This window comes from Dermacentor silvarum, chromosome 3 (assembly GCF_013339745.2).
Source record: "Dermacentor silvarum isolate Dsil-2018 chromosome 3, BIME_Dsil_1.4, whole genome shotgun sequence".
Taxonomy (NCBI): Eukaryota; Metazoa; Arthropoda; class Arachnida; order Ixodida; family Ixodidae; genus Dermacentor; species Dermacentor silvarum.
This window is the reverse complement of record NC_051156.1, coordinates 153,353,697-153,377,069: the sequence shown is the minus strand read 5'-3', so window position 1 is coordinate 153,377,069 and position 23,373 is coordinate 153,353,697. Positions and strand designations below refer to the sequence as shown.

At 49.0% G+C, this 23,373-nt stretch overlaps 1 long non-coding RNA gene across 1 annotated transcript in view; it reads left to right on the top strand.

The window, feature by feature from the left end:
* The first annotated feature begins 213 nt into the window (after positions 1 to 213).
* LOC119445942 (uncharacterized) overlaps positions 214 to 23,373 on the top strand; it is a 41,606-nt gene continuing 18,446 nt past the window's right edge. Inside the window, exons 1-2 of the long non-coding RNA XR_005190710.2 lie at positions 214 to 343; positions 500 to 535. This is a non-coding gene — a long non-coding RNA (uncharacterized LOC119445942). The remainder of the gene's footprint in view (positions 344 to 499; positions 536 to 23,373) is intronic.

Here is a 23,373-nt window from a genome sequence, read left to right as displayed (position 1 = left end):
TAATAATAGAATGCAATGACTGGACACGTTTACTTTCAATGAAAATGATAGCATTCCCTACGTAAGTTCGGCTGGCTTGCCGTATGTGCGGCGAGTAAGTTATACAAATTGATATTTTTTAAAGATGGATATTTCACAAAATAAAGATAGTATGCATTATTGTTTTATTTACACCTGGAAATAAATCTGTCGGAACCAACACATCTAATTCCAGACAGTGAAGTTGGTTGTCGAAAGCCCTCTATTTCCGATCACCATCATCACGTGCTTGACGGATTTTAAGGAAAATTTCCAGCTGCCATCGTAAATTATGCCGCCATGCGACAGAGCTATTTTGCCGCAAGTATGATCGTCGAAACTCTTCTTTTTCATTCTTTCTGCCAGCTGTGCGTCAGTCTTGCTGCTGTCTTTTCTGGCATGACAATGAGCTTTGTACTGCTCAAAGTCAATATTTTATTTTTTTTCCTGAATGTTAATTTTGAGAAAATTCTGTTTTCAGCGCCCACTCCAGTTCTCTACGACCAAAAAACAATACGTTCATTAGACAAGCCAATAATATTGCTTCCAATATTTTCTGCGACTCTTCTATCAGCCCCTTCTACCAGCCCTTCAGACATCATGACGTAATACTTAGCGGCACGGCAGTGCATCAACGGCATGAAGTTGTTGGCTCTTATAGTGGCGTCTTTCGCAGTAATCGCCTGTGCTTCAAAGTGAGTATATAATTAGCTATGTAATCTCCCGTTCTCATTACGCAGAAGACAATACGAAGTGTATTATTAGTAGTAATGTTTCCATGAGTACTGCCAAAATGCTTATGTTACTGTGTTGCACTGCCTCTACAAAACAAAAATAAAAAGGAATCTCCTGTTATCGATGACCAAGGTGTCACGTACCTTTAACCTACGTACAAGCTTGTGCGGATCAGAAAAGTTTAGAAAAGGACTCAAGATTTGGTTGTAATGCACATGAGCTTAAGCTACACATTTCAAGAATATTTTTAATGGAGGAATGTACAAACTATAGGAGCATTAAATGGTAATTGGAAACTAAAATTATAATACAGCTGATAAGTTTAGAATAGCCTAGAAACTACGCATTGGTATTATTCTGCTTTAAGTAAAGTAAAAAAGTTGTCGCAGTTTCACCTGAAAGGCGAAGCATCAATTGCGATAGCAAATTTGAAGAGAGCTATACGGAGTAATATAGCAGCTTTATCAGCTGTATAAACTTGGACATGCAGCAGCACCGGCAACACGCAGAACTGTTGTCGACGCCGTCGGCGTTTTGCCCGCGTTCGCTCAAAATGCGTGCGGCGTTGGTGACTGTTGCCGGAGCCTCTGATATAAATAGGCACTTGGTGCCGCAGCTAAACGTCGCCTCCCTTCCCTCCCCCTCCCCCCCCTCGCCCACGGCCTTTCGCGCGTCGGAAGAAGGTACGTTTACTCTACATATATGGTGATTGTAGAGGAGGAAAGAGACGCCTACTTCTGCAGCCCTAAGGGAGCACAGCGCAGAACGCGCGTTTGTTCTGCGCCGTGCGTTCACTCCCCGTGAAAGCGCGCGTCCCTCGCGCCCTTTCACTCGCACATGCAGCGTTCGGCGCGCGGCGACGATTTCATCTCCATTGACGTCATACGGAACCTCACGGCGACGGCGACGGCGACGCCGACGGCAGAAATCTGCTTTTGAGTGTCCATATAATTGCTATCGCAATAAAAATGTTTACCCAACGTGTTTTATCACGTCATGTCTTACTGACAGGCATCGAGACTTACGCGGTGTTTTAGTGTATACCTAGCACCTGTTTGGAGCCACTACTACTAAGTGGTTTGTTTGGAAAAGGAAAGGTTAGCGCTATCTTCTGCAGCCCTTGAGTGAGCACGCTACGCCTCCATTTGCCTTGTTTTCGGCTACCACTTCGCTATGTCCGAAAAGCTCCTGTGCCACTGTGCGGGACATACTCAGGCTTAAGTTTTCATAGTGACATCAACTATGAGATTATGACGTAGGAAAGTGTGTCACCGGCACACCCTAATATTTGTGACGTCACACACGCCTCGCAGCTCCGTATTTTATTACCATATCTATATCAAACTATATCATTCGTCTTTGGAAGGACCTTCCTAACGCCTTAGTTTTATAGAGGGATCAGGAAAACTTCCGGCTTCTTCTTACAACGCATTTTTCTAACAATTCCACATAACCTAACTTATTATTTTTGTCTATGCCTTTCCCGTTAGTAATGTGCAACTACGCGTTAAATATTGTTTTCTTATAGTCTAACTATGTCTTGCTCTCTCTGTAATTTTATTGATTATGTTTTTCTGTGTGAAATTTTGTTGTTGAATGAGCTGTCAACTTCCAAAAGCGTTCGGTTTGTTCCTTGTACATACTGAAACACTTTAATACTGTATATTAACGCATTTATTACCCGATATTTTTGTATATGTATTCTCATGTGTATTTTACCTATTGTTTAAGTTACCTTTGATTGTAGTCTCCCCCCTTACACAATGCCTCTAGGGGCCTGTAAGGTATTTTTAAATAAATAAATAAATAGTGTGCGCCAATGCCATGCTCTAGCCGCCATGGGATCATATATTACGAGCCGCTTTATTGGAACGTAGCCGATGTTATAAGGTTCTAAGTAAACGCGCGAGACGCTTCGCGCGCTAATATACAGCCCTCTTATCGCTCTTCACTTCAGGGAAAAAAATGAGTACTTTCTAAAGGAAGAACGCGTGCGAAAGAAATCGCATGGTCTTTGGCAGAAAGCACTGCAAAAAGCACGGCGCGCCGCTTTGACGATACACTTGGACTCGACAAGGAAGAGGGCGAGAATATTTTTAATGAAGAGAAAGAAATACGTAGGTCGGCCAGGAGAGCGCATATGTAGCCCGCTATTCCACACACGGGTAAGTGGGAACAGATAGAGAGAGGGGACAATGCTATATTGCAATGAACTATCTGCCAATTGTCTAACACGCAGTATGTGCAGCATGCACGCACTGCGCGCTCGCACGAAACCTTCGTGCGCAAGCACATTTTGCACAGTCTCTGTCTCGCATATGTTCTAAAGACACTCATCTAGGCCCTATTCCAATGAAAATTTCAGCAGGTAATTTTTCAACAAACAAAATTCTTAGAAATATTGATGAACCATGTTCATTTTTCTTCTGTTCATAAACCTTTGGTACATTTCACCCATTAGGTGCACCATCACAACGTTACTTCTTTTTATTCACCTTAAGAAGCAGAAAAATAAATATATGGCATGTTTTGAGCAAAGCACTTTTCTTGCAAAAACAAACAGTTTTTTTTTTAGCTTTTCGCAGGCACGCACCGACCCACCAATGTGGTACACGGCGCTACAAAACGTGGCTATCAGGTTATGTACAAGAGCTCCTGTAAGTAAAAGTTCATTGATGTATTTGGAAAAACGTCTTTTTTGAGGCTTCCGTATGACTTTTATCAACAAAGTATCAGCTATATACGAAGTAACTATATATATATTCGAATGAGCGCCACTGATACAAGCGTTCGTTTCATATCTGGATATTCATGCGACAGGCTTCCTTATACACGGCGCCAACGCTGAAGGCGCGGATGGCTGCCTGGAGTCACTGAAGATGTTGGCATGTTTGTCGTCCAGCAGGGCCAATGCAATGACCACTTGCTCGGCCGCACATGAAGACGTGCTTCATACCGAAGCTGCGTTAACGGTCGAACCCCTGTGGTTGATGGACACTACTGTGAAATTTTGCTGTTGCCATATTTGGCCGCGTCATCGAAGCAGCTGCCGCCAGGGAGTTCTGTCACCCGGCGTAGGAGCGCCACGGCCCTGGCCTTCCTTCTTTCCACGTTGCGCTGGGGATGCATATTGCACGGGGTGGAGCATATTGACACGTATACATGTTTATCTTTCAGCGGTGGCCGCTCCCCACCGGCTAACAAATGTTAAACGTTATCGCTCGGCGCAGGACACGCCTGTATCGGAAGTTTCTAGAACGTTATCGATGCTTCTTTCCGTTGCCTGTTTTCACCGACGCTTATGTTACCTGATTGTATGACCGACGCGAATTGTCTAGAACTTTCTGGAAGACACGCGGGCATCAGGGATTAATCTGGAACCTTCGATGACTCAGGTATAAAAGCCGACGCGTTTCGCCGCTGATCAGATTTTCGACGATCGCCGACTGTGTTTGCCGCTTTCGTTGTGCTTCGAGTGTAGCTTGCTTTTGTGGGCACAGGTTCGCCCAATAAAGAATCAGTTTCGTCATACACAGCTTTTACGACTGTTTACTTCAGCGTCACTGCTACGTGACATCTGGTGGAGGTGCTTTTATGTCCTTGTACCGGACCCCCCCCCCCCCGCCCAGCCGTGAGCCAAGCCCACACCATCCAGAAGACGTCGACGCCTACCCCGACCAGCGGGCAAGCCGTAGGCTACTGAACCTGCCACTGGAGTACGAACCCCTACCCGACAAGACCAAGAGGACAAAAGTCACGACCTCAGCAGCAGCTACCATGACAGCCCCTGCGCCAACATCTACAGTCGTGATGCAACAACCCAGGGAGCCGCCGACGTTCCGCGGTTCACCATGTGAAGACCCCTAAAGCTGGCTGGAGGCATACGACCGGGTCGCTACGTTCAACAAGTGGGACTGCGACGAAAAGCTGCGCCATGTTTACTTCTCGCTTAAAGACGGCGCCAGAACCTGATTCGAGAATAGTGAGCGCGCACTAACCACCTGGGACCTATTCCGAGCCGCATTCCTGGACACCTTCACGAGCGTCGTCCGTAAAGAAAGAGCCGCAGCCTTGCTGGAAAACCGTGTACAGCTCCCGAATGAGGGCATCGGTATGTACACCGAAGAAATGACTCGATTGTTCCGGCACGCCGACCCCACTATGCCCGAAGACAAGAAAGTTCGCTTGCTCATGCGGGGAGTTAAGCAGGAGCTATTCGCCGGACTGGTGCGGAATCCACCTACGACAGTCCAAGACTTTCTCTTGGAGGCTACGACGATCGAGAAAGCACTGGACATGCGCAACCGGCAATACAATCGCCGTTCAACGCCACACTACGCCGAAATCCAAGGACTCTCCGATGACCTACGAGACACCATCAGGGCGATAGTACGCGAAGAGCTGCAGAAGTTGCTACCGTCGTCGCAGCTTCAAGTTGCTTCCATCGCCGATATCGTGCGGGAGGAAATCCAGCAATCGCTAGGACTTCTCGAATCGCCGCTACCCCAGCCGGAAGCGACGACCTACACCGCCGTCGCCCGTCGTCAAGGCCCCCCTCCGCGCTCTCGCCAGGGCCCCGTAACGCCGCAGTTCCGTCGTCCACCGCCGCCGCCGCCAGCACGCCCGCCCGTCGCCCAGCGCAGCTACCAGAGGCAGACGGACATTTGGCGCTCCCCCGACCACCACCCTCTCTGCTATCACTACGGGGAAGCCGGCCATGTCTACCGCCGATGCCCATACCGCGAGATGGGCCTACGAGGGTTCGCCATCAACGCGCCACGTCCACAGCTTGGCGAGCGACCACGTGACATCGCCGACTACCTCAACCATCTCCTTTGCAAGTATGAACCAACTCGCCCAGCAGAAAGTTTTACTAATACCTCACCGGAGCTCAGTGGCAACCACGACGACCCTCACGCTCGTCGTCACCAGGCCGCTACATCTCGCCCCATCGTCGTCAGTACACCAGTCCCACTCGGGGCCGATCTCAAAGCCCTTACCCGGGAAACTGAAAGCAGCAACCGATGGAGGTGCGGTTGCTGTACGACGCAATGACGAAGATCCTCCGCCGCCACCGACGACGATGAGTCGCGAATCATCACGACGAGATATCAGCACGCCGCCTAGCAACAGCCTTGACAACACTTCGCCGCCGAAAGAAGACCTTCTGACGCCACGTAGCAGCAGCAGAGCAAGCCGACGCAGCCGTGATCCGACGCCACGAATTAGCCGCAACGCCAGACGCCGGTCTACCGATCTAGACGTGCTCATCGATGGTCATAACGTCACCACTCTCGTCGACACTGGCGCCGACTATTCCGTCTTCAGTGGCGCGTTCGCCGCCAAGTTAAAGAAGGTCAAGACGCCCTGGCAAGGACCCGATATCCGGACAGCGGGAGGCCACCTAAAAACACCGGCTGGAATCTGCACAGCGTGAGTCACGGTAAACAACCGCACTTACCCGGCGAGCTTCGTAATCCTGCAGCACTGCTCCAGGGATGTCATCCTAGGCATGGACTTTCTAAACCAACACGGTGCAGTCATCGACTTAGGTTCAAGTCAATAACGCTTTCAACGTACAACGCGATACCACCAGATACAAACATCAGTTACCATGCCTTGAATGTGCTAGAAGAACAAGTCACCGTTCCGCCTCGCTCCAGCGTAATGATTTCCGTCGGTACCGAAGTGCCTGCAAACATGGAGGGCGTCTTCGAGGGCGACCATCAATTACTGCTCGACCGTGAAATTTGCGTCGCTAGAGGCATAGCTGAGCTACGTGAAGGGAAAGCAAGAGTGATGCTCACGAACGTCAGCCACGAATACAAGTACATTAACAAACGCACCACGGTCGCCTACATCAACGAAATAGTACAAGCCAGCAGTGCTTTCGCCTTCACGGATTCTAGTGCACCTGTAACGACGACTGTAGTACTTGAACCAACTTTCGACGTCAATCAGAACCTTCCCAGGCATAAGAAAGAACAACTAAAAGCTCTGATCCTGCAATACAAGGACTGCTTCTCGTCGTCGTCCAAAGTGCGACAAACCCCTGTCGCCAAGCACCGCATCATAACCGACGAATACGTCCGCCCACTCCGTCAGAATCCGTACCGAGTTTCGGCGCGCGAACGCGAAGCCATAAGGCAACAAGTCGACGAAATGCTACGCGACGACATCATCCAGCCGTCCAAGAGTCCGTGGGCATCCCCCGTGGTGTTAGTGAAGAAGAAGGATGGAACCTTACGTTTCTGTGTCGATTATCGTCGCCTCAACAAAATCACGAAGAAGGACGTATACCCTCTCCCACGGATTGACAACGCCTTGGATCGACTCTACAACGCAAAGTATTTTTCGTCGATGGACCTCAAAATCGGCTACTGGCAAATCGAAGTCGACGAGAGGGACCGGGAGAAGACTGCCTTTATATCACCAGACGGACTGTCGAGTTCAAGGTCATGCCATTTGGTCTTTGCTCGGCACCTGCGACTTTCCAACGGGTCATGGATACCATACTGGCAGGCTTGAAGTGGCAGACTTCCCTCGTATACTTGGACGACGTCGTTGTGTTTGCCTCAAGTTTCGAAGACCACCTCCGGCGCCTTGCAACAGTCCTGCAAGCAATCAAGGCCTCCGGACTGACGTTGAAGCCAGAAAAGTGCCGTTTCGCATATGAGGAGCTTTTGTTTTTGTGCCACGTAATCAACAAGTCTGGAGTACGCACTGACCCACGGAAAACTGCGGCCATCACTGACTTTCCTCCGCCTGCCGACAAGGCAGTGCGTAGGTTTCTTGGACTGTGCGCCTATTACAGGCGCTTCGTCAAGAATTTTTCATGGATCGCTGAGCCACTGACGTATCTCACGAAGGCCGACGTCGAGTTCAAGTGGGGGACGCCGCAAGTCGAAGCATTTGAAGAACTGAAGCGACGCCAGCAATCGCCGCCAATACTTGCGCATTTCGACGAAAACGCCGATACCAAAGTCCACACCGACGCAAGCAGCGTAGGGCTCGGCACCGTGCTTGTGCAGAGGACTGACGGACTAGAAAGGGTTGTAAGTTACGCTAGCCGGTCGCTATCGAAGGCGGAAGCAAATTATTCCACAACAGAAAAGGAGTGCCTCGCCATCATCTGGGCTACATCAAAGTTTCGCCCCTACCTCTATGGCAGGCCCTTTAAAGTTGTGAGCGACCACCACGCCTTGTGTTGGCTAGCTAACTTGAAGGATCCTTCAGGTCGCCTCGCACGATGGAGTCTGAGACTTTAAGCATTCGATATCACCGTCGTCTACAAGTCCGGCCGAAAGCACTCTGACGCCGACTGCTTGTCTCGCGCCCCCGTCGAACCGCCGCCACAGGACGACCAGGATGACGACACTTTCTTGGGACCCATCAGTGCCGACGAATTCGCCGAACAACAGCGAGCCGACCCGGAACTATGGAGCCTTGTAGACTACCTGGAAGGCAAGACCGTCATTGTGCCGAAGGTGTTCAGGCGAGGATTGGCGTCGTTTTTCTTGCAAAATGACATTCTCCTAAAGAAGCACTTCTCGCCTCTCCGAGCCAACTACCTCCTCGTGGTACCCTCAGCATTGCGTCCAGAGGTTCTGCAAGCTCTCCATGACGACCCAACGGCTGGACACCTCTGTTTTTCCCGCACGCTCGCGAGGATACAAGAAAAATACTACTGGCCTCGCCTCTCTGCCGACGTCGCCCATTACGTAAGGACATGCCGAGACTGTCAGCGACGCAAAACACCGCCGACAAGGCCAGCGGGACTTCTACAGCCGATCGAGCCACCTCGCCGACAGTTCCAGCAGACTGGGATGGACTTACTGGGGCCTTTTCCGACGTCGACGTCCGGGAATAAATGGATCGTCGTAGCTACGGACTACCTCACCCGCTACGCAGAAACAAAAGCCTTGCCCAAAGGCAGTGCTGCCGAGGTAGCCCGATTCTTCGTTGAGAACATCCTCCTGCGTCACGGTGCCCCAGAAGTCCTCATCACCGACAGAGGTACGGCCTTTACGGCTGAACTAACTCAAGCCATCCTGCGATACAGCCAGACAAGCCATCGACGGACCACCGCCTACCACCCGCAGACGAATGGCCTCACCGAGCGCCTAAATAAGACCATCGCCGACATGCTGGCAATGTAGGTCGACGTCGAACACAAGACGTGGGATGCCATCCTTCCTTACGTGACCTTCGCATACAACACGGCCGTGCAAGAAACGACGCACATGGCGCCGTTCCACCTGGTCTACGGTAGGAACCCAGCAACGACACTTGACGCCATGCTACCGGACGTCACCGACGAAGAAAATCTCGATGTTGCCACCTATTTGCAGCGTGCCGAAGAAGGTCGACAGCTCGCCCGCCTGCGCATCAAGAACCAGCAGAGGACCGACAGCCGACACTACAATCTTCGACGACGCTACGTCGAGTACTGGCCCGGCGACCGTGTTTGGGTCTGGACTCCGATACGCCGGCGAGGACTTAGCGAGAAACTGTTATGACGCTATTTCGGACCCTACAAGATTATTCGACGGATTGGCGCGCTGGACTATGAGGTCGCGCCAGACGGCATTTCGCAATCACAGCGGCACCGCGCACGACCCGAAGTCGTCCACGTGGTGCGTCTTAAGCCTTTCTACGCCCGCTGACGAGCTTAGGTATTTTGTTACTTTGTTCTTTTTTTTTTCTTTATTACGCGTCGTTTGGTTTTCGCTTTCGCGTTTGTTTCTGGCATCGGGACGATGCTTTTTAAGGGGAGGGTATTGACACGTATACATGTTTATCTTTCACCGGTGGCCGCTTCCCACCGGCTAACAAATGTTAAACGTTAACGCTCGGCGCAGGACACGCCTGTATCGGAAGTTTCTAGAACGTTATCGATGCTTCTTTCCGTTGCCTGTTTTCACCGACGCTTATGTTACCTGATTGTCTGACCGACGCGAATTGTCTAGAACTTTCTGGAAGACACGCGGGCATCAGGGATTAATCTGGAACCTTCGATGACTCAGGTATAAAAGCCGACGCGTTTCGCCGCTGATCAGATTTTCGACGATCGCCGACTGTGTTCGCCGCTTTCGTTGTGCTTCGAGTGTAGCTTGCTTTTGTGGGCACAGGTTCGCCCAATAAAGAATCAGTTCCGTCATACACAGCTTTTACGACTGTTTACTTCAGCGTCACTGCTACGTGACAATATGATGATGTGGTCTTTCTGCTCTTTCGGAAGACCCTGGTAGGAGTCTTCGACCTTAGCCGGGGCCATCTCTGTTAGGAGTCGTCTGCCCGCCGTGGTGCCGGAGAGTCTGAGAATCTGTGCCCTTTCTTGTGCTTCTGCAATTTCTTCCAGTGTATTATGAATATCCAACTGCAGAAGTCAGTCGGTGCGTGTGTATAGTTTGGTAGTCCGAGCGCGCTCTTGATCCCCCTCCTCATCATGGCGTTTAGCTTGTCTCGCTCGGCCCTCTTCCAGACGTGCATGGCCGCTACGTACGTGAACTGGCATAACAACAAAGCGTGGACTAGCCTTATCAGATTCTCTTCACTCAGGCCTCTCCTTCTGTTAGCTACTCGCTTGATTAGACCGATGACGCTATCCGTCTTTTTTGCTAGTTTGTGAATGGTGATGCTGACATGTCAAGATAAAATCAACTTAATAGCAGAGATACAGTTTGGCTCTGGCTGCATCATGACAGATCTATCTTTAATTGCATTACCCGTTAACACTAAATTACAAACTCATCACGTGAGCATGTCGGATATGTTTTCATCGACTTTACAGAAGCACTCATTTATTGAATCATAATCTCCTGCTTCGTGCGCTAGCTGCGCCAGTTTTACCTTTGTTTACAGTCTATTTTAGTATCGCCAGCTTGACAATATATATATATATATATATATATATATATATATATATATATATATATACGTAACATGTGATCACTTGCTCATGGCCAGCATTCAGTGCATGCAAGCATGTTATTCACTGCATGCCTAGAAGTATTCAAGCTCTTGAACTGGTAAGGCTTAGGAGTGAGGATCAAGGGCGAATATTTCAGAAACCTTCGGTTTGCAGATGACTATCCTATTCAGCAACAATGGGGACGAATTACGTGAAATGATTGAGTACCTTAACCGAGTAAGTGTAAGAGTTCGGACGAAGAATAATGCGCCGAAGGGAGATAATGTTCAATAACCTTGCAAGAAATCAAGAATTCATGCTCGCCAGTCAGCCTCTAGAGCCTGTACAGGAGCACGTTTATCTAGGTCGATTACTCATAGAGGGCCCGTATCATGAGAAGTAAATATACAAAGGTATAAAAATGGGTTGGAGAACATACGGCAGGCATCGCCAAATCCTGGTTTGGAGCTTACCACTGTCGTTGAAAAAAAAGTGTTCTACTGCATTCTTCAGCTGCTAAGGTAAGGGGCAGAACCAAAGAAGCTCTAGAACAAGGTAAAGACCGTACAAAAAGCGATGGAACGAAAAATATTAGGCATAACATTAGGAAACAGCAAGAGAGCGGTGTGGATCAGAAAGAAAACGGGGTTAGCCGATATTCTACTTGGCATAACAAGAAAAAAAATGAGCTGGCAAGCCATGTAATGCGTAGGATGGATAACCGGTGGACCATTAGAGTCACAGAATGGATATTAAGAGAAGGGAAGCGCAGTCAAGGACGGCAGAAAACTAGGTGGGGGGATGACATTAGGAAATCAGCTGTCGCAAGTTGGAATCAACTAGCACAAGACAGGTGTATTTGGAGATCGCAGAGAGAGCCTTTGTCCTACAGTGTACATAAAGATAGACTGATACTGATGATAATTTCATTCCATTTATTTTTGAAAGTGCCCAAGAACATCTCTAGGCCTTAGTATTGGTGCAATTGCAATATGGCGATATTGCACTATTGCAATAATGATTAGGGATCATGCGTACATTACTAATCCTAAAGGCAGCTACCACAACTTATCGATTTCTCTGTGTTGCCGTCATGCACAACTATGAGATTAAATGTCTGCCATATTACAATTACCATAACTCTCACCTGTGCTCGATCAGCTGGACGTGTGCTCATTAACGCATTAGTATGTGCAGTGCGCGACAGTTGATTCGATCAAGACATTTTTTTACTCGTATGCATTACTACGTGTCCTTATTTCTCGCCTTTTATGTCGGAACTATCGATCACTCGTGAATATTGTATACAGCCTACTCCTTGAGCCTGAGCAGCCATATTGAGCAGCGAAATCACCCAGATAATATGGTTACCTTGCCGGAACTACCATATGGGTTACCTTAAATTATTTATTTATTAATCCTGTGCTGCACATGGAAACATATATGCTCCGCAAATTTGGTTCCTCCAAATTCTTATTTACACACGGTAAACGTAACACATAGCCTATAGTAGCATTTTGGTTTCAGCGGAGAAAGTTTTCTGTTGTGGATAATTCCGTGACCAATAATTGTCAATAAATATTTGAAATAATTATTCATTCTATGATAAAAATATACGAGTATAATACATCAAATATGTTTTTATTGTTCTTTCTTGTACGAATGAACTGTCCATGGCTAGGAATCCTTGTAATGATGAAACGGCCCACCTTGTTGGACCCAAGCGTCTGCAGTATGTAATAAATAAAAACAAAATAAAGGTGAACAAGACCTTCTAATTTTTCTTGATGTAAGACGGTCTTGAGGTAATAAATGGTTACTTTGTTTTTTTCCTTTTCTCTCTCTCTTCTCTCTTCATTATTCTGGGAACCAAGTATCACCGTTGATGAACTTGACATGTGTGCTAAGACTCGACGTCTGGGACTGTGTTGGCCTCTATTATCATTGGGGTTTTGCTTTTAGTTGTGGCTACAAATTCGCCAAATCAATGCATGCATTCCTTTTATACTGTTATTGCAGTGTTTCATTATGCGTGTTCACTATGGTGTCATAATATATGAGACTTATTGTTATATATTTATTGTGTTGCAGTTACCGTTTCCTAAAAATACAAACTTTACTTTTTGCAGTGCGAACCCCAAAAGACATTTCTTGGCTTTTGCGGTATTGGATGCACGTGTAGGCGACGGAAGCACGATTACCAGTGCATGTCCATATTTGACTTGGAATAAATATAATGCACAAGGAAATTACTTGGTGTTTGATGCCACCGCGGATTCACTGTAAACATGGCTAAACCTCCAATAAATTACTGCATCTTGGCGTTCTTTCGAAAGCATAGTTTAATAAGTAACACATGAAGTCAGGTGCAAAACCACAATCTATGAAACCTGATATCCTAAAATGTGGACACTTTTGTCATACCTGAATGGAATTCTAACAGCATTTATGAGCGAATTGCGCCTTAGTCTTTGTTAACCATATATAGAATTGATAGCCATCAGCCCTAGTCTTCATCCTTGACATAGATAAAATATTTTCTTCGTTTCTTTATTAAAAGGGGCGTCCCTGCACAAAACATAAAGCACTGAGAACAATTTATCCTGCTCGAAGCACTAGATACAATTGATTTTTTTACAAGTCTCGTGTGCTGCAGTAGCCACACAGTAGCTGTGGTGGTGGGCAGCTGAGCACGAGATTGCGGGATCGATGTGAGCGGGATGCAAGAAACGATCCTGTACCGTGCTTTGGATGCACTGTGAAGAAACTCGAATAGTCAAAGCAATCTGGAGCCCTCGAATACAGCTTCTGCCATAGCCCACTGTGCAGATTCGCGACGTAAACCTCTCCGTTAAACGAATCAAAATATTGCATGTCACAACTTCTACAACTGCAGAATTCGCGGCTCTCCGCAGTGTCCTTCAAAAGGTCGATTAAAGGAGTCCTGAAAAATTGGCCGTCTTCTACGCCTCAAAGTGTGCAGTCGTTGCTCAAAAGTAGAACTCGTGACCCACTCACGGGAAAATTGTGGAACCTCATTGCCAATTTAAATAAAATGATTGGCAGGTATTCTTTCAAATATTTATCTGCCCATTATGGTATTACTGAAAATGGTCGCTAAGAGAAAGCTGCTCGAGCATCTCATGACGATGACTAATGCGTTGCCATTTCGCTCACTAGGAACGACACTGCGAGGCAGCTTCGCCAACTTGCACGCATAATCTCGTTTGCCGAGTGGAAAAAATGATTTGTGGCACAACATTTTGACTATGAGGCACACCGTAGTGGGAGCTCTGAATTATTTTAGCCCACCAGGGGATTTTTACCGTGCCCTCAATGCCCGGGACATGTTTTTTTTTTTTTTTTTTGCATTTTGCCCCAATTAAAATGCGGCCACCGCGGACGGGATTTGATCCCGCACCCTTGTGCTTAGCAGTGCCACACCATAGCCGACAAACCACCGCGGCGAGTAAAAAGAACAAACATTCTACAGCTAGAAAGTACGAGAACTAGTGCAGGCTGAAGCGAAATAGTTTGAAGCTCATATGAAAACAACGAGGAATAATATAGTTTTAGCCATGTCGAAAGCGTAGCAAGCAACAAACAAAACCAGCAAGAACATACCCACAAAAACTTCGTGTGCATGCTGAAACACGGCGATGTTACCCAGCAGAACGATGGAAAGATACTCAGCAAATAAGCAGCAACCGAAAGCAACGGTAAAAATTCACGCAAGTTGTATAACTATGCGTAAGTGTTGTGCCACTTGCTCATCTGCACGCAGCCCGGTGTCAGTACCAGTGATATTAAACCTGATCCAACTAGTATAATTGACAGCGCTGCGGCGACGCGAACTGCTGCGGGCAGCGGCACAAGGTGAACTGATGACGCAAGAAAACTACTGCAGCCGGCGGCGCCAGGTGCGCTGATGACGTTCCGAGCAATATAAGTGTTGCTTGATTGCCAACAATGATTCCCAACTAAGTTGGGAATCATTGTTCTGGGCCCAATATCTGCGCCTAAAGCGAATTTCATCGAAATCAGGAATGGTGGCCAGGACCACGCGTTCGTTCTTATCTGAATTCACCCAACTGCCAATAACCTGGCAACAAATTCAAATCATTCAAACCACCATAGAAGATCTGTTCAAATATCAGTAGCTCATTTTTTTCATTACATAATTACAAAGGTATTGTATTGTTCTGTAGCATTACGAAAAATATTAGCCTGAAGGCAGGCTAATATAAATTATTTAATACTGCCATCGCATTTTAGGGGCGAAGCTCCTTAGGGCGAGGGTCTGTCCTTCCTCCGATGTCGGAGGAAGGACAGACCCACGCCCACTCAGCAAATAAGCAGCAACCTGTAGTTTGGTTGCTGCTTATTTGCTCAAAATCAAATGTAGCCACCTGTAGTTTTATGAAGTGTTCACTAGATGGCGTTCCGGTTCCGCTTCCGGTTGCACTTCCGGTTCCACTTCCGGTTCCGGTTCCACTTCCGGTTCTGGTTCCACTTTGCGCGCGTTCGGCGCGAACGCGGGCAAAACGCCGACGGCGTCGACAACAGTTCTGCGCGTTGCTGGTGCTGCTGCATGTCCAAGTTTATACAGCTGATAAAACTACCTTGAGTCGATCCCATGGCTGCTTCGCATACTACTCAGGGTTCCCCTACGGGAAGATGGTGTAATTTTCTCTCTCGTTCCCGACGCGCGCTCTCTTTATCTCTCGTCCGTAGCTGTGGTTTACCCGAATGATCCCCCGGTGCTTCGCCCATTCATCATCATTCACTTCGTGGATATGCCGTGATTTTTTAAATAATTTATATTTACAATACAATATTACCTAATTTTTCTGCGCTCGTACTGCATTAGTTGAGTTATTATGCTTTCTTGCGACCCTGACTTTCGGCATCGTTATCATGCATACAAGTCCTGTGTCAAATAAATGATGTTCGGCGCGTACAAGAACAAAATGAAGAGGAAGGTAAGATTAGACTATGTGTGCAGTACAGAATATTCGAAATGCCAGATGCAAATTAATACACAGAGAAAGAAGCGCACATGATGGATCGCTCCTATGTGAAAACTCCAGCGCAGTATCTTTCGCTCTCATCAAGCTCTATAAACCATGACTGCATACAACAAGATTTGTTGGTGCTGACATTTATGAATGGCAGGGCGAACATTTGATCTTTATTCGGGAGAGAAGGATATCAAAGGAATGCAAGCATATGGTTTTCGTCAGCGACAATGTATCATATAAAAAATATTCTGCACTCGATATATTCGACGCATCGTCTAGTGACAACAGTAGAACGCGCGCGCATATAAGACGACAGGCCGGCTAACGAGAGTGCAGAAAATCAACTGAACAGAAAGGGCGAAAAATGAAATATTTTGGCTTAATGACGGTCATATTTCTCGCAGTATGCATTTCTACTTCATTGTAAGTACCCTATTTTCTTCGCTCAATAAAGCTACATGTAAAGTCCATTCTAACGTATAGAATGCGCTGTTATTTATTTGAGTAGAGTAAGCTCCCTTGGAATAATTATCCAACAAAATATACATGACTGTCATTACATGAGTTAGTTTTAGAGTCTTGATGATTTACTGAAATGTTGGGTACTTAATTTCGAGTACATCGCCACGCACCAATAAGCATTTCCCTTCATATTGCACGGAACAGGGGTGCTATAACGCAAAGCTATCCGCTTTTTTCTATATCATTGATGCGACTAGCACTCCATGGTTGCACAAATATTTTAGAGCGCAGCTCTTAAGCCCCCGTTTCTGCGGCTAGCGTCGTCGGCGGCGGCGACGTCACCGAGCGAACGAGCACAGCGAAAGAGGAAAGCGAACGCGGAGCGCAGCAGGGGATGAAAGACGCTAGGAGGCAGGCGGAGAGTATGGGGCAGCGCAACCAGGAGGTGGAAAGAGGAAGAGGGTATAGCGAAAGCGTGAGAAGATGGCTACTAGATGGCTCCAGAGTAGCGCGAGTCGTCGGGGAGGTCCGTCGGCAGCGGCTGCTGTGAATCGCCCCAAGGCGTCACCCACGCGCTGACTCTCGCGATCTCCACATTAGCGAAGCTCTCGTGCCACACTTCGCGCTGTTTGCAACGTGCCGCACGCGAAATATTGTCTGCGCCAGCCAATATATTGCCAAATCAAAACACGAAAAGAGCTGCGCTCAAATTTCGCCTTAGGGAGTATCTTAATCGTCCGAATTTGTTTGTCTACCCCACGTCTCTTGTCTATCGCGCGACGTCAGGAAAACCGCAAAAACTCCGCATCTGATATGACGTATGACGACGTAGCGTTTACACGACCTTTAATACACCCCGAAGACGCGGCGGACCGATCACACACTAGGCGCAGATCAGTCTCAAGATGAGTCCCCACAAGCAATGAAGACGAAGCCGATGAGATGATGAACATGTGCAGCCAACGAAGAAGTCACTAAGAAATGCCCACCCTAATTTCTCCCAAGTGCGAGCGGCCAGCCTGGCCGCAACTTAAAGGGGCGGCGAACGCCTCGTGAAAGGCTTCATGCGTCAGACGTGGACAATCTCGGCAGCGCGACAGCGGCGGTCAGTTGGAACCACAATAGGTTGGACGCGATAATTAACGTGAAAAGTCTGCTCTATGACTATGTATGGGCGTGTGAACCGAAATTGAAACTTTTCGCATAAGCCAGGAGTGCGAACTGGTGTCCGGAGTAGCACTTCATCACCCTGGCGGAAAAACACTGCGCGGTGGGATGCGTGGTGTTGTGGTGGGATGCGTCTTGCGGTCATGTTGCCTTGCTTCAGTGTTTATGCGGGCCAGCTGGCGACATTTGAGGAGGCGTGATATATATTGTTCACAAGAAGATGCAGCTAGAGTGACCGGGGCGGAGAACAAAGAGACGTCAAGAAAAGAAGAGGGCGAACGGCCATATACGAGGTAGAATGGCGAGTAACCAGGTGTGCGTTGTACGGCGGTATTGTACGCAAAAGTCACGAATGGCAAAATTGCGTCCCAGTTTGTGGGGTCTGGTTGAATGTACATGCAATTGGTACATGGCTATCATGTCGGAGAGCGTGCGATGAAAGCGCTCAGTCAAGCCGTTGGCTTTAGGGTGGTAACTGGAGGTTGTCTTGGGGGTGGTGCCGAAGGCACGGAGCAATTAGTCTACAATTTGTGGAAGGAAAGCCTTTCCACGGTCGCTAAGGATGACACGAGGAGCACCGTGACGTAGGATTAATGCTTGAAGTATAAACGCAGCCACTTCAGAAGCCGACACCGAAGTCACGCAAGCTGTTTCGGTGTAACGTGTCAAGTGGTCGACGGCTGTCACTATCCATCGATTGCCGGGGAGAGTCGTGGGAAGGGGACCATACAGGTCAATGCCAACGACTTCGAATGGTGCCGACGGACACGGGAGCCGTTGGAGCTCTCCGCTTTGACCAGATGTTGGTAGCTTTCGAAGCTGCCAAATGGCGCAGGAAGCGACGTACCGCGCTACACTTGTGGATAAGTCAGGCCAGTAGGAGCGACCTTTGATGCGGTCGTACGTTTTCTGGAAACCAAGGTGACCAGCAGTCATGTCGTCGTGATAGGCATTAAGTACATGCACGCGAAGAGAGTGAGGTAGAACAGGCACCCGGCGTTGACCGTCAGGGTGATAGATATGGCGGTACAGGGCGCAGTTGTCGACGAAGGCAGGCGTTGGGCGGGCGCAAAGTTCCCTGAAAGCGGTCTATGATGCGTCGACAGTAGGAGTCAGCGAGTTGGTGAGATATAAGCGATCCATGGTCATCAGAAGGATTCTGGTCAATATCGGTTAAAGACAACACATGCGGGGAAGGATGGTCCGAAAGCTTGTCGCGGAAGGTAGGAGCGGAACCATGGCATGGCGTCGTAGGAAGGGGGCAGCGAGAAAGCGCATCTGCGTCCTGATGCTTTTTACCACACTTGTAGATAACAGTGAAGTCGTATTCTTGAAGACGGATAATCCAGCGACCGAGGCGTCCAGACAAGTTCTTGAGCGTGGAAAGCCAATATAAGGCATGGTGGTCCGTAACAATGGTAAAATGGCGGCCGTGAAGATAAGGTCGAAACTTCTGTACCGACCAAACGACAGTGAGGCACTCCTTCTCAGTGATGGTATAATTCTTCTCAGTGTGCGTCAGTACGCGGCTTGCGTAGGCGACGACCCTCTCACGTAAAGACTCATCTCGCTGTAGGAGAATACCACCGATGCCATGACCACTAGCATCCGTATGTAGGAGTGTGGGTGCGGTTTCATCGAAATGGCGAAGTACTGGTTCAGATGTGAGGGAATTTTTCAGATGGGTAAACGCTGATTCGCATTCGGGAGACCACTCAAAGGGAACACCCGACCCAAGTAATTTGTGCAACGGGGCAGCTATTGAGGCAAAGTCACGTATGAAGCGGCGAAAATAAGAAGCGAAGCCAAGGAAACTGCGCGAATCTTTGGTTCGTTCGCGGCGAGGGAAGTAAAGAACCGCTGAAATCTTATCGGGATCAGGACGAATGCCGTCCTTGCTCACAATGTGACCCATTCTGCAGTGAATCCAAGGCATCGTCTATGCGCGGCATAGGGTACACATCCTTGCGCATGATCTTGTTGAGTGCCCGGTAATCAACGCAAAATCGGACAGAGCCATCTTTTTTTCCGTACTAGAACGACGGGGTATGACCAAGAACTAGCGGAGGGGCGTATTATCCTCCGTTGCAGCATGTCGTCGACGTTTTCTTCAATGACTTTCCGCTCGGCGAGAGAGACACGATATGGTCGACGGCGAACAATGGACCCGCCATCTGTTTCTATCCGATGCGTGATGACGGAAGTCTGTCCCAATGAAGTGGCATGTGCGTCAAACGAAGTTTCATACTTTTTCAGCAAAGCAAGCAACTGCTGTGACTGTGTCGGAACTGATGGCAGCTTCAAGGGCAGAGAGAGATGGGGAACGTCCAACAGAAGGAGCTTCGGAGGAAGCCACTTCAACAGAAACAACAGAGAGATGCTCGGATGTAGTGACGCAAGCCAACGTAGTGCCCTTAAGGATCAGAAGTTTTTCGGATGTCGGGTTGGTAGCGCAGACGAATGCGGAGCCATTCTCAAACCGGACCAGCCCTGATGCAAAGACTATCCCTCTGCTGGGACAGTGCGTAGATGGTTGTACCAACACGTCACCATGGTCAATGACATCCGACGCGATTGCAACAATTCTCAGATGGCAAGGAAGTAGTTCGGTGTCTTCTGCAGCAAGGAAACGAAGTGGTGCGTCATCTGTAGGAAGCGAATATGCGGTTTCGGTCATGTGGAGAACACGTTTCCGACAGTAGAGAGAAGCGGACGCCGTAGAAAGAAAATCCCATCCTAATATCAGCTGCTGCGTACACGAACTGAGCACTGCGAATTGTACATAATGCAGAATTCTATCAATGTAGACACGAATAGTGCACATGGCGGCAGGCCGAATCGCGCTCCCTTGAGCAGCGAGTAGCGTAGGTCCATCGTAAGGAGTGGTAACTTTCCTGAGGCGCGAACACAAATCACGGTGAATAATTGACAAACTTGCACCAGTGTCTATTAAGGCTTCCACGGGTACTCCTTCTACGAAAACAGATAGCATGTTATGCGGACGCGCTGGAGGAATTTCTGTCTTGTCGAGCAATGCAGCTTTTCCTCCAAAAGCTGCATAATTTAGTTTTCCTGGCGATGGTCGGCGAATGGAGAGGCTGGTCGAAGTGGCGAGGTAGAGCGACGAAGGGGTGATGGCGAGCGGTGTCTGGCAGGACGGTAGCTAGGAGCAGTCGCGGAGGTTGCAGGGGGCAATGGAGAGTGGTCGGAACGCGGTGCATGAGGAAGGCCTTGAAAGGAGGCCCCAGCACAAAAGTCGTCCCGTTCGTAGGTGTCAAATCCGCGCCGCTCGTCTTACTGCCACTTGCGACAGAAACGTGCGATGTGGCCACGATATCCACAGTAGTAACATATAGGTCGGGTTGAACGCCATGGCGGAAAGTAAGGTTGGTTTGGTGTGCTGGTAGACATCGAAGCCAAGTGCGTCTACGTTGGTTTCGGAGGCATCGATGACACGAGGGCTGGGGCAACTGCGGCTACCTGCGCGTACGTTGGTGGGGGCCTAGGGACTAGAGGGTCCGTATACGCAGTACCCGCCATAGACGCCAACTCCTCCTTGACAACATCACGCAAAGTGGTACTGAGGGCGTGGGCAGGAATGGGACCTGCCGAGAAGCCAAGAGACTGCAGCTCTTCTCGTATGATTGCGCTGACCATTGCGCGCAACGAGGGATCGGTAGTAGGGTTGTTGTCAGGGGTGTCCGGGGGCGGCAATCGGACAGATTCGAGTTCGTCGAGGCGCTGGCACGTAGCTACAATATCAGCGACAGTAGCCGGGTCCTTGATGGCCAACGCATTGAAGGTGAGATGCCCAATGCCTTTGAGTATATGGCGTACTCTGTCTGATTCGGCCATGGAAGCGTTGACACGTCGACAGAGAGCGAGGACATCCTCTATATACGAGGTATATGACTCGCCAAGTTGTTTGCGAGTGTCGTGTGTCTTCTTCGCGATGGCGGAACGAACAGCCGGAGTACCAAAAACTTGTCGGAGCTGCTGTTTGAAACTATTCCAGTCGGTGAGGTCGATCTCGTGGTTGAAAAACCATCTTCGCTACGCCCGTGAGATAGAAGGAGACGTGGCGTAGCTTCATCACCTCATCCCAGTGGTTAGCAGAACTCGCCCGGTCGTAGTTGTCAAGCCAATCCTCCACATCTTCACCACGAAAGCCAACGAACAGATGGGGGTCGCGCTGGGGCCCACTGACGATCCAAGATGGAGAGGCTGCGGCAGGCGGAGCCAATATTGTAGACGTAGAAGTGCCAGATGGCTCGTCCTGCGGCATGTTGGCGGACAGCTGGCACAAACGGGGACCTGAGCGAACCTCCAGGAGGTAGAGCGGGCGAGCAGAGGACGGGGAACCGAGGAGCAACCTCCACCACTTGCGACGTAGCGTTTACACGACCTTTAATACGCCCCGAAGACGCGGCGGGCCGATCACACACGAGGCACAGATCAGTCTCAAGATGAGTCCCCACAAGCGATGAAGACGACGAAGCCGATGAGATGATGAACATGTGCAGCCAACGAAGAAGTCACTAAGAAATGCCCACATTATATACACTAATTAACAATGATTAGACCCAGCACAACAGTTATCTATAGTTGTGTGCCTTTTTACGCTATTGCTCAAAATGTTTAGGGCTAACACACGTCGTCACAATTCCGCGAAAGGATATTACCTCAAAGTGAAATGTAAGCACTATAAATGCAATAATTTGCCGCGCAAAACCGAACGCTTTTTTTAATAGTAGCAGACTGCGCCGTTCCGGAAGGAATAAATATATGGCTGCCCAACGATCGCACTGGCACCGGTTATGCGGAGCCACCGGGTGGATTGGATTGGATTGGAAACATTTTTATGGCACTATAACAATGTTGAGTACGTTCGGCACACATACGACATCGCTCTGGCAACTTTATTTCTCTGAGGATGCGTTTTAGCGGTGTTTTTAATATTTTGTTGCACGCTGCCGCAATTTTTGACCAGCCGCTGCAAGCTAAGCAAGGGTAACTAGACCAATCGCCGACGCCTGCACCACCGGCCTCACTGTGCTATCTGGGATTCACCAAAACCCTCTCTACTTGTGCGCACTCCTCGACTATTGTCTGCCAATTACATATAAAAAAATTGTGCAGGAACACCTCTGGGAGCTGTCTAAGTATACGTATGCATTTTACACTTGCTCTGCTCCACGGTACCTGCGGACGACAGCGAAAGGTGAATTGACGAGGCAAGTAAACTACTCCAGCTGGCGGCACCATGTGCGCTGATGACGTACCGATCATATTAAGCCGGTATCGCTCTTTAGCGCCTTATTCATCCGCGTCGAACGATTATCAACCGTGACCAGCCGTTCTCCGGCGGTGGCTGCGTATGGCGGTGCCACATGGGCCCCTATCTTGAAAGGAGATCTGTGATGGGGACACAGTGCGGCGCGGGCTGATAGCTTCGTGCACGCCGTGTCCTCACAGCTTGGTCTGGCTCAGTTCGCGTTGTTGCGACACGCGCGGGCCACTATATCTTGAAAGCGATCTGTGATGGGGGCAGAGAGGGCGGCGAGTGCTAATTGCTTCATCAGCGCTGTGTTCTCGCCGCTTAGTTGGCGTTGAAGCGAGAGGCAGCACGAAGAAGTATTCGCTTGAATTCAATCTTCAAAGCGATCTTCTTACGGGACGGGCGGTTTTTCTCGTTGGGTAAGCATAGAAAGCGCTAACGCCACAAGGCGCCGCACCGTCGAGATCAATGTATAAAGTCCGCGACCGCGTTCGCGCCCTTTCCGTTTGCGCTTCGACGCCGCGGTGCATGTTCGCGGCGTCCATGCGCTTGCGCGTTACCCGCGATCACAAAGTTCAACGTCACTGTCATTTTATTGCGATAGCAATTATATTGACACTCCAAAGCAGATTGCTGCCGTCGGCGTCGCCGTCGTCGTCGCCGTCGCCGTTGCCGTGAGGTTCCGTATGACGTCAATGGAGATGTAATCGTCGCCGCGCGCCGCCAAACGCTGTATGTGCGAGTGAAAGGGCGCGAGGGACGCGCTCTTTCACGGGGAG